At 38.2% G+C, this 12,878-nt stretch overlaps 1 pseudogene; it reads left to right on the top strand.

Annotated features, from left to right (window-relative positions):
- Positions 1-7,496: 7,496 nt before the first annotated feature.
- Positions 7,497-8,050, top strand: LOC140689633 (olfactory receptor 6C2-like; annotated as a pseudogene).
- Positions 8,051-12,878: the final 4,828 nt, after the last annotated feature.

Here is a 12,878-nt window from a genome sequence, read left to right as displayed (position 1 = left end):
AAAAACCAATCAAAATTGAATTTCAAAATATACCAGCAGATAGAATATTAAATTTTAAAATAAAAATAGCATTAAAAAATACCTAGAAAAGAAAGAAGACAAAAGTCAATGGGAAAGACTAAAGACATTTAAAAAGACCCAAATATATGGAGAAGTATACCATGTTCACGAACTGAAAGATTCAAACTGATCTATAGACTTAATAAAATGCCAATCAAAAATCCAACAGGGACTTACACCATATTGTACATTAACTATACTTTAATTAAAAAAAAAAAAGAAAAAGAAGAAACAACAAACTTTTTTTGTGGCAAACTCTGCTAAAATTTACATGATAATATTAAAAAGGCCCAGGAATAGTCGAGATATTCTTAAAGATAAGATGAACAGACTTCCTTTACCATGTACTGAGAATGTTTATAGTTATAGTGACTAAAACAGAGTGCTCTTGGCATAAAGCTAGAAAAATAACCAACAGTAAAGAATAGGGAATCTAGAAATAGACCCTTCTTTATATATGACCCTTGATACATATCAAATGTGGCTCTATAATAGTGGGTAAAAAATTATTTTCTTAGTAACCAGCATTGAGACAACCACCTGTCTACACAGAAAAAAACCTAAATACACCCTAATCCGTACAGACACACAAAAATCACTCTGATGATTATAGACCTGAATGTGAAAGGCAAGTAAATCTCTTACAAAATAACGGGAAAATATCTTCATGACCTCAAGCTAGGGGGATTTTTCTTAATCAAGACACAAACAGCATTAACCATAAAACAAGATTAATGCACAGGACCACATTACAATTAAGAACATTTGTGACTGGGTCACGAGGATGGATCCCTTGTGAATGGGACTAGTGCCCTTATAACAGGAATGCCAGAGCTCCTTAGAGGACACAGCACACTATGACCCAGAAACAGCCTCTCCTCACCAGACATGGACTCTGCCCATCCCTTGGTCTTAGACTGCCAGCCTCTAGGACTGTGAGAGATCACCGTCTGTTGTCGAAGCCACCCAGTCTATGGTGCTTTTGTTATAGCAGTCCAAACAGACTAAGATGGAGAGTGAAACACAACCCACAGAATAAAAAATATTTACAAAACGTGTAACCAACTGAAAGCTTGCATATGGAAAATAACTATAAAAATCCCTACGATAGACATGCCAACAGACAGAAAAAAAACCCCAAAAAACCACAAAAAAACAAAACAAAACAAAAAACCAGCAAATGACTTAAATAAGTACTTTAGAAAATTCTTTCAAATAGCCAGTTAGCATGAAAAGATGCCCAATCTCTTTGGCCACCAAGGAAATGCAAATTAAAACCTCCATCAGAATCCATCACAAAGCCAGCAGACAGACAAAATGAAAAGTGGGACATCAGGTGCTTGGTGACTGTGGAGCAAGGGAAGCTCACACATGCTCATCTGAGTATAAACTGGATGCCACTATGGAAAACACAGCCTATGACCCAGCAATTCCCCAATGAAGGGGTGGGCCCTCCCTGGGCCCACCCTACCACCCTGCCACCCTACCGCCCTACAAATGGCCAATAGGCACAGGAAAAAATGCTCAGCATTGCTAGTTGTCAGAGACATGCAGATCAAAACTGCAATGAGATATCACCTTACACCAGCCAGAATGACCACCAATGAGGTGTCTACAAATGATAGATGCTGGAGAGGGTGTTAAGAAAAGGGAACCCTCGTACACTGCTGGTGGGAGTGCAGATTGGTGCAGCCATGATGGAAGACAGTATGGAGGTTCCTTCAGAAACTGAAAAAAGACCTACCATGTGATCCAGCAATCCCACTCCTGGGCATATATCCAGAGGGAAATAAAATTCAAAAAGACACATGCACCCCAGTGCTCATAGAAGCACTATTTGCCATTGCCAAGACATGGAAACAACCCAAATGTCCATCAACAGGTCACTGGATAAGAAGATGTGGTATATATATACAATGGAACACTACTCAGCCATACAAAAAGAAGAAAATAATGCCATCTGCAGCAATACAGATGGACCTGAAGATTGTCACTCTAAGGGAAGTGGACGGGAAAGAAAGAGAAATGCCATATGACTCTAAAAAATAATAACAATAATAAGGCCACCAATGGACTAATTATCATTTTGATTTCTTAAATATGTGTAACCACTGTGCCCTGTAGCCTCAGACATTGGCTGTGCTGTGGCACACTAGGCCTGATCTCCCACTGGTGGCAGTCGCCATGGTGGAGCCCAGAATTCCCCGCCCCAACCGCAGAGTAAGGGGTGAGGGTATAAGCTCCAGGTAGTGTGCACTCTGAGTGAGGGGGTATCCCGCGATGAAGTGGGGACAGGCTGAGGGGTGTTGGGGACCATCCGGCTGGCCCTCAGGCCATGGCCTGCTCCCGGAAGGCGAGTGTGGTGCGGCAGTGGCCCCAGTGGCTACTGAGGTGGGATGAGGGCTGCCCAGTGCAAGCCCCTGGATTTGTTCCCTATTCCACCACGGCCTGGACTGGGGTGGCCTCTGCTTCTCCATGTGCGCTGCGGTGCATGTGTCGCAGCCAGCCTGCACCTGGGAGGTGGAGGCGGTGATATCCGCCGCGGCAGCTGGGAGAGGGGTCTGGTCCCATCTCCCCCACAGCCTGGCCTGGGGGCGGCCAATAAAGCCCCAGGTTTGCAGGACCCAGGTTACAGGTCGGTCCGCTCCTGGGAGGCGGGCGCGGTGTGCTGGGGCGGCGGCAGCGACAGCGGGAAATGGTAGCAAACCCCTGCGCTCTCACCAGGCAGCCCCAATCCCGCCATCGCTGCCGCTGCCACTCCCTGACAGCACAGCGCCCACCTGCCAGGAGCAGGCTGACCTGTAACCTGAGTTCCACGAAATTGGGGAAGCAGAGGCCAAGCCTAGGACAGGCCATGGGGGAGTTTGAAGCAAATCCACAGGCTGACATGGGCAGAACCCTAAACCCTGCCACTGCCTCTGCTGTCACCGACCACACAGCGCCCACCTCCCGAGCGCAGGCTCACCTGGGGACGTGCCAGGGGCAGCAGAGACTGCCCCCAGGCCAAGCTGAAGGGGAGATGGGGACAAATCGACTAGTTTGCCAGGGGGCAGCACCCCTCTCCCCGCCAGTGTTCCAGATTCACGGGACACATTTTCCCAGGTCAGTTGGCTCCTGGGAGACAGGCGCGGTGCAGTTAGAGCTCGGCGGCGGAGAGGGGGTTGACTTGCTCCCATATCCCCTGGGGCCTGTCCTAGGGGCGGCCTCTGCTGCCCTAGGCTCACAGGAAGCATGTCTTCATGTCAGCCTGCTCCTGGGAGCAGAGCGCAGTGTGGTCAGGGGGAAGCGTCAGCAGCGGGAAAGGACATTAGGAGGACTGGGCTCCATGGCTTACTCTCCTTTCATCCCTTGCTTCCTCAGTTGGTGGCTGTAGCCACTTTTCTATTATAAATTATTCCCAGATATTGAACATAGGTTTCTGTGTTACACAGAAGAAACTTTCTTTAAAATCTATTTTATAACTAGTGGCTAATATTTGTAAATCTCAAACTCCCAAATTTATCTCTTCCCACCCCCTTTCCCTGGTAATCATGATTGCTCACTAAGTCTGCAAATCTGTTTCTGTTTTGTAGATGAGTTCACAGTGTCTTGGTTTTTTTTTTTTTGATTGCACATATGAGAGATGTCATATGGTATTTTTCTCTTTCTGGCTCACTTCACTGAGAATGACGATCTGTAGTTCCAACCATATTGCTGCAAATGGCACTATTTTATCTTTTTATGGCAGAGTAGTATTCCATTATATAAATATACCACATCTTAATCCAGTCATCTGTTTCATTTAGGTTGCTTCCATGTCTTGGCTGTTCTATATAGTGGTGCTATGAATATTGGGGTGCATGTGTCTTTTCACATTGCTGTTTCCTCTGAATATATACCCAGAAGTGGGATTCCTGGATCACAGGGTAAGTCTACTTTTAGTTTTTTGAGGAAATTCCATACTGTTTTTGATAATGGCTACACCAAACTACTTTCCTACCAACAGTGTGAGAGGGTTCCATTTTCTCCACACCCTCACACACACTTCTCAATGACGGTCATTCTGGCTGGTGTAATGTGATACCTCATTGCAGTTTTGATCTGCATGTCTCTGACAAGTAGTGATGCTGAGCATTTTTTTCCTGTGCCTGTTGGCCATCTGTGTGTCTTCCTTGGAGAATTGCTTGTTTAGGTCTTGTGCCCAGTTTTGGATGGGGATGCTTGTTTCCTTGGTATTAAGGCATATGTGCTGGTTGTATGCTTTGGAAATTAGTCTCCTGTCAGTCACATCATTTGCAAGGATTTTTCTCCCATTGTGTAGGTTGTCTTTTCATTATGTTGATGGTATCCTTAGTTGTGCAAAAGCTTGTGAGTTTAATGGGATCCCATTTGTTTATTTTTGCTTTTATTTCCAATACTCCATGAGCTGGTTCAAAAAAATACATGGCTGTAATGTCCACCCGCGAGTGTTGTGCCTGTGTTTTCCTCTAGGAGTTTTACCGTATCTGGTCTTATGTTGAGGTCTCTCATCCATGTTGAGTTTAGTTTTGTACGTGCTGTCAGAGAATGTTCTAATTTCAGTCCTTTACAGGTAGCTGTCCAGTTTTCCCAGCACCACTTATTGAAGAGACTGTCTTTCCTCCGTTGTATATTCTTGCCTCTTTTATCATTGATTAATTGAGCATACATGTGTGAGTTTATTTCCAGACTTTGTGTCCTGTTCCACTGATCCCATGTGTCTCTTTTTGGACCAATACCGTGCTGTTTTGATTGTAGCTCTGTAGTATTGTGTGAAGTCTGGGAGGCTTATTTCTCCAGCTTCATTCTTTTTCTTCAGGAATGCTTTGGTCATTCTGGGACTTCTGTGATTCCATGTAAATTTTAGGATGCTTTGTTGTAGTTCTGTGAAAAATGTCCTGGGTAATTTGATAGGGATCACATTAAATTTGTAGCTTGCTTTGGGCAGTGTGGCCTTTGGAACATGATTAATTCTTCCAGTGCAAGAATATGGGGTGTCTTTCCATTTCTTGAAGTCCTCTTTAATTTCCGTCGCCAGGGTTTTGTAGGTCTCTGCGTAGAAGTCTTTCACTTCCTGGGTCCAATGTATTCCTAAGTGTTGTCTTGTTTTGGATGCCATTTTAACAGGGATTATTACTTTCGTGTCAAGAAATGCCACTGATTTCTGTGCGTTGTTGTTGTGTCCTGCTACCTTGCCAAATTCTTTCCTCAGCTCTAGTCAATTTTTTTCCTGTGAAGCCCTTTAGGGTTTTCTATGTATAATATCATGTCATCCAGATATAGAGAGTTTTAACTCTTCTTTTCCAATGTGGATCCCACTTCTTTCTTGTTCTTGTCCAATTGCTCTACGAGGACTTCCAATACTCTGTTGAGTAGAAGTGGTGAGCGTGGGCATCGTTGTCTTGTTCCCAATTTTAGCAGACAGGCTTCCGGCTTTTCTTGGTGGAGTATTCTGCTGGCTGTAGGTTTGTCACAAATTGCTTTGATTCTGTTGGAGATGTGTTCCCTCTATACCCAGTTTGGTAATACAGTGGGTTCAGTGTGCTCAGGGGGCTTGGGAGGTGGTGGCAGTAGCAGCTGAAGGAGGAGGGGGGCTGCCCCTTGGGAGCCATTCATTTGCTCCCATCTCTCCCACAGTGTGACCTGGGGGTGGCCTCTGCTTCTAAGTACAGTTAGGTCCCATTAGTTTATTTGTGCTTTTATTTCTGTTGCTTGGGTAGACTGCCTTAGGGGAACACTGCTGAGGTGTATGTCAGATAATGTTTTGCCTATGTTTTCTTCTAAGAGGTTTCTAGTATCTTATCTTATGTTTAAGTTGTTAAGCCATTTTGAATGTATTTTTGGGTATGGTGTGAGGGGGTAGTCTAACTTCACTGATTTACATGCAGCGGTCGAATTTTCCCTATACCATTTTCTGAAGTCAGTGTCTTTACTCCATCGTATGTTTTTGCTTCCTTTGTCAAAAATTAGTTGACCAAAGGTCTGTCGGTTTACCTCTGGGCTCTCTATTCTGTTCCCTTGATCCATATGTCTGTTTTTGTACTAATACCATGTATGACTGTAGCTCCGTAGTATTGTCTGAAGTCTGGGAGGGTTATTCCTCCAGCTTTGGTCTTCTTCTTCAATAATGCTTTGGTAATTCTGGGTCTTTTGTGATTGCATATAAATTTTAGGATGGTTTGTTGCAGTTTTGTGAAAAATGTCCTGGGTGATATGATAGGGTTTGCATTAAATCTGTAGATTGCTTTGGGTAAGATGGCCATTTTAACAATATTAATTCTTCCAGTCCAAGAGCATGGCTTGTCCTTCCATTTCTTTAAGTCATCTTTAATTTTCTTACAATGTTTTGTAGTTCTCTACGTATAAGTCTTTCATTTGCTTTGCCAGATTTATTCCTAAGTATGTTATTTGGGGGATGCAATTTTAAAAGGGATTATTTCTTTACTTTCCTTTTCTGGTAGTTTATTGTTAGTGTAAAGAAATGCAACTGAATTGTATGTTAATCTTGCATCCTGCTACCTTGCTGAATTCTTTTATCAGCTCTAGAAGTTTTTGTTGGAGCCTTTAGGGTTTTCTATATATAGTATCATGTTATCCACATATAGTGACAATTTTACCTCTTCTCTTCCAATTTGGATCCCTTTTATTTCTTTTTCTTGTCTAATTGCTATGGCTAGGACTTCCAATACTATATTGAATGGAAGTGGTGAGTGTGAACATCCTTGTTCCGGATTTTAGCACAAAGTCTTTCAAGTTTTCACTATTGAACATATTATGCTGGGTGTAGGTTCATCATAAATAGCTTTTTATATGTTGAGATATGTTCCCACTATACCCACTTTGGTTAGATTTTTATCATAAGTGGGTGTTGAATTTTATTCAGTGCTTTTTCTGCATCTACTTTCAACCCAATCCAAAAATGGGCAGAAGACCTAAATAAGCAACTCTCCAATTAAGACATACAAATGGCCAATAGGCACATGAAAACATGCTCAGTATCGCTAATTATCAGAGAAATGCAAATCAAAACTACAATAAGATATCACCTCACACCGATCAGAAATGGCCATCATTCAAAAGTCCACAAATGATAAATGGTGGAGAGTCTGTGGAGAAAAGGGAATCCTCCTACACTGGTGGGAATGTAATTTGGTACAGCCATTATGGAAAATAGTACAGAGATTCCTCAAAAATCTAAAAATAGACTTACCAGATTATCCAGCAGTCCCACTCCTGGGTATATATCCAGACAGAACCTTCATTCAAAAGACACATGCACCCCAATGTTCATAGCAGCACTATGTACAATATCCAAGACATGGAAACAACCTAAATGTCCATTGACAAATGACTGTATAAATAAGTTGTTGTATATTTATACAGTGGAATACTACTCAGCCATAGAAGAAAATAAAATAATGCCATTTGTAGCTACATGGATGAACAGTAGAGTTTGCCAGAGACTTGTTTTTTGCTCTTGGTTGGCTGGAATGTTGCTCATAACCTCCCCACTTAGTCTGGGGCTAAATCTGAAATTCTGTGAGTCAAATTGATCACCTTCTCTGTGATGATTTCCCCCTCCTCAAATATCATGTTCAGACACATGGTTCATCAAGCAAATTGTTGTAATCTGTGCTTTGCCAACCCTCACTTTACTCTTATGTGTGTAATTCTATCCTATGCTTAAATCATCAAGACAATTTTAGGACTTCCATGTGCCCAGCAAAGAAAAAAGGCCTTTTCCACCTGTCTTCCCACATGATTGTGGTTTCCATCACTTGTGGTGCGTACATGTTCATCCACATAATTCCTACAGCCAAGGAAGAAGTGACTATTAATAAAGTGGTCTCACTACTCATTTCTTCCATTTCACCTGTTAGATCCATTTATTTATACACCGAGAAATAAGCAAGTGAAGAAAGTCATCAATGACTCAATCAGAAACACTGCATCATTCTTAAGGAAGTCAAATAAAATAGCGGTCAGTAAATGAAGTTAAAATAAAAGGTTAATGGCTACTAACCTTTCTACTGAAGCTTATAATTGTCCATCTTTAATAATCTATATTTCAGTTGTTATGTTTTTCTGTTCCTCTTTAGATTTACTTTACACTGCACCTTAATCAACTCAATTTATTTCCTTTGGTTTTTACTCAAATTCTTAAAGGAGATATGTCTCAGTGAACAAAGTGAAAGAATATTTACTATCATTTATTTATACATAAATACAACCCCATATAATTAAATTTCATGGTTTAATAAAGATCATTCTTTAGTTCTCCATAAAACTGGCAGCATGATACTGCTGATTACTGCATGCAGATTTGCAAAATTTTTTTTTAAAATTCAAGTAAGAATTGAAACTGTATAATAAAGTACTGAGTAGGATGATTGAAGGCATGACGTCATAATGCAAGGAACAATTGAGAAAGACAATAATAACATTTCTAATATTCTAGTAAAATTCACTAAAAACAAAAAACTATTCTGGGTAAAATCTGACAAATACTCTTTGGAATATAGCTAAGAGAAAAGGTTAAAATATCGGCAATCACAAGGTATCAGAGATACAGAACAATCAGAAATGAAGAAAAATAAACCTATGTATAACCCTTGGATTTCCAGGAAATCACTAATTGGAGGTTGGAGAGGGCCAAGTTCTGGGATTATGAGTTAGAGGCTTGGGTTTAAAAGCCCACATGGAGATGAGAGATGAAGTGTCAGGGTCCAAGTGGTGACAGTACACGGGACTGACATAATAGTATAAAATCAAGACTTTCAAAATGGGATGTAAGAGAAAAAAGTGGCCACCCTCATAAAAGGAAAACAATTTTCTCTTAGAAATTCTTCTGTCTCTTCTTGACTTATGAGCTACAAATGTGGACATGGGGATCATTAATATGTTCCTCTTTCTATCCAAGAGAGAGATTTCACAGCCCAAATTCTATATTTACTAATACTATGTATGAAAAATTATGTAGTGAATCCAAATTAATCTTTGAAAGCTTACAATTACCTATGCCACGAGATAGAGACACTTCGTAACAATTCACCTAAAGCACAAAAAAGCTATACTCAGAAGAAATCAAAGAATTTTTTTATCCAAACATATATTCATTATTTTTAAAAACTAAACTGAACAAAAAATAAAACAACTCCTGCTCAATATAAAATTTTGTAAGCCATGAAAGTAATCCAAAGCATGTACAACATGAATTTTAGATAAAAAATGAATAAAATTTAAGTGATAAATAAATCTAAAAGTTACTTCTTTAAAAACTTTCATGAAAATTGATGTTTCTCAGAAACATGAATGAATACAAAACAGCAAAATGTGTAAGGTTACCAATCAAAATATAAATACTGAAGCAGTATGAATTAGAATAACTTGATAGATGAACTATAGCAATCCCACAACAAAAATGAAATATATATGAAGACTCAAAGTTCATGAAAAAAGATTTAGCAAAACAGAATTTCAAAAATTAATTCAAGGTGTGGAAAACAAATATACCGATCTCCATAAAATATTAAGGAAGGCAAATAAAAATAATTTCTGAAGAAATGAAAGGACCAAATTAGTATAAAACTAACCATGGTAAAACACTAGAAAATCTCATTACGATTCCAACTATGCAAACAATTAAAGAAAAAAAACTCTCCCCATGGAATTTTATGAAAATGTCTTAATATTTGAAAAAATCTGATGAAGACATTATAAGATAAATGATTAAACAAATTCACTGCTGAATGTATGTAGGCTATTTCAAATAGAATCTAAAAAAGTCAAAAATTATACTATGATCAAGATTAATCTAAATAATACAAGAGTGGAGATAGATGATAGTGATATAGAGAAATGTATACGGATACAGAAACATATGTACACATACACATATATATGAAAAATAACTAGTTTTGTTATAACAACAAAATAAAGGAAGTTTATACATGGATTTTGATTAATTAAATGATCACTGGAAGAAAAAAAATCAAAAATCTCTCCTAACAAATTTAAAGTAAGATAAGAATATGATGAACTACTAAAATAAGATTAAAATTTCTTAAGAAATAAAAATACAGAATTTTATAGTGTCTTCTGTTCTTCTTAATTAAAATCAAGAAACAAATGAGGGGGGAAAAAATGAGGATACTCACTTTCATCATTGATATTCAAAATTTCATTGCCATCTTGAAAATGCCATAACATGAACAATAAAATGGTTGGATTATCAGAATGAAGCTATGAAACTAGTGTCGGTAGAAATTATGAAAGCCATATTTTTTTCAAGTTTTTACATCTTTGAAGGGTAGATATGCCTTCTTAATATTGTGCATATTTTAATCACTAACATTTCTCATAAAGACACCTATAAGTCCTTGAAATAATGACATGCCCTTAGAGTCAGTAAAACATATTTCCTTCCTGATAACATTACTATGTACCTAGAAAACAACAAAATCTAATAGGAAACTAATAAGACTTAACAAGACATTTAGTAACTTTGATAAAGAAAGAATATATTCAAACAAATCAATTGACAATATTTTAGTTAACAATAAGATCCTGGAAATCAAAACAATCATTATGACTGCAAAGGAATATATCCCATTATGGGTTCAATGCATTACATCATAAAAATACCAATTTGTTCACTATTAATATGTAAATTTGACAGAATTCCAATTAGAAACAGCTTATTGCATAAACTACCACTAAATTAGTATGGAAGAATTAAATCTCATGAATGTAAAACACATACATGAAAAATAAAAATTAGCAAATAAAAACTTACTTTATACAATATCAAAACATATTATAGATCAATGAAATCAAATTAATATGGTATTGGCATAAGAAAAAAATAAAATGTTTAGTAGAACACTTCAGATCATGAAAGTATAGACTAACAGCTTTTAATTTTATATAAAGTTTTATTTTGCTTCTTTTATAAAAGTGGGCTATTTTTAGTTCATTAGGAAAATCATGGTTCAGTTAATAATTACTTCAGTCAGAAAAGCAATACCAAATCAAAATGTTTTATCTTTCATCCACACAGCAAATAGGTTATACTCTAAATGGTTTAAAATTTTAAGTACAAAAATAAACCAGTAAAAACTGATTAGAAAATACATGAAGTGACAGTAATGTACAGGAATAAGAAATTTTCTTACTTAAGATTTTAAAGGTAGACAGTGACAAAAGAAAGGGCACCTATCTGAGTATTTATGTAGTAACCATTTTGACTAGCAAAAGATAACACTGAAAAATTCATGTCAGATAATAATGTTGAAAGTAAATGTATACACTGACAAACAACAAGATGATTTCTCAAGAATACAAAGAGCTCTTATAAGTGAATAATAAAAGTGAAAAAAACAATAAAAATAAGCAAAAAACAGAAATGAGCAATTTTGAGGATATTAAATCCCATTTCATAAGTTATGATTGTCAACTGCTCTTAAAATCAGTCTAATGTCAAAAAATTTATACTGAGGTAGAAATTTATACTAATCAAACTGCCAGTTTTAAAAGCAAAAGGCTACTTTCCTATAGTGCGTGGAAATTTAAATTACTAAAGATTTTAGACAAGCAATCAGAAAATTTCCAATTTGAAAGTATACTCTGACATTTCAACTCAATTCTGCAACTCTATCTCATTGCAATTAAGCACCATTTCTGAAAGAATAGACAGTATTAAAATCATAGTATGAAAAAAAAAGAGTACAGAATGCAGCATTTCTGGTAACAAAAAAAATAAAACTCAAAGCAAAAAACCCCACCAATTAATGGAATGCCGTGCACATAATAAACCTAAATGTATTAGAGTTACATCTGGAGTATATTAGAGTTTGATCTGGAGTAACTTCTGTGAATATTTTTTTCCAAAAGAGGGAAAAGGTGGAAAAGTAAATTTAATATAATCAAGTTTTCATAATGGAAATCTTGGCAAAAACCCTTCAATGTGTGTATCTATTATATGTGCACATATATGTATGCTGATAGATATATGTGTACAAAATACATGTATGTGTAAACATGTTTTAATTAATCTTTACCTATTTATTCATATCAAGTTTTTTAGCATTAATAAAATTTATGATGTTTACCAGGGAAACTAAACTAAAAAAATTCTAAAAACTAAATAAATAAAGCAAAACAAAACAAGCAAACCAAAATATACCCTCCTGGTGAAACAGTTGTTGGAAGGGCTGGAACTGGGGGGCCAGAGAGGAGCCTAGAAGACCTCACTGTGTAATAGCATAATGTTGGCAGGACCAGGTTGTTCACAGCCTGCACATTTCAAAGAAAGACCTGTGTAAGACTGGCCCTTGATGACCTGCTGGGAGATAACCTCTGAGCCCTTGGGATATTCGGCCTGATCAGAGTGGTTTTTCATCATCTGAGGCTCTGGCCATCCTATATCAGTCTGGCCCCTGGGGGACTGGAGACTATGTAGCCCTGGTCAGTCCTGGGGGCCCTGCAGACTTGTGTGACCAACCACCAGTAAGACCCCTGGGCCCGAAGGCTCAGGGGAGCTTCCCAACCAGCTGGACTTTGCACATGCAGGCACACATTGTTGCTGGAGAATTAAGGTCTTCCCTATGTGATTTCACTGTGAGGGGACTCCTGAGAGCTTGTGCCTGATTTCTCCTGGACCTCGTCCATTGGATGGTGGTCCCCATTTCCTAGCTCATTGTCAGGCAGCGGCTACTCTCCACTCCGAGAGGGGGAGTGCCTCGTGACCTCCTCCGACATCAGAGCCAGAAACAGACAGTCTTCATGTCAAGTCTTACATGTTTCAAATTGCTTTCACCAGT

The sequence above is a fragment of the Vicugna pacos genome, chromosome 27, assembly GCF_048564905.1.
Source record: "Vicugna pacos chromosome 27, VicPac4, whole genome shotgun sequence".
Taxonomy (NCBI): Eukaryota; Metazoa; Chordata; class Mammalia; order Artiodactyla; family Camelidae; genus Vicugna; species Vicugna pacos.
Note: the sequence above shows the minus strand (reverse complement) of the source record. Positions and strands in the feature narration are given on the sequence as shown.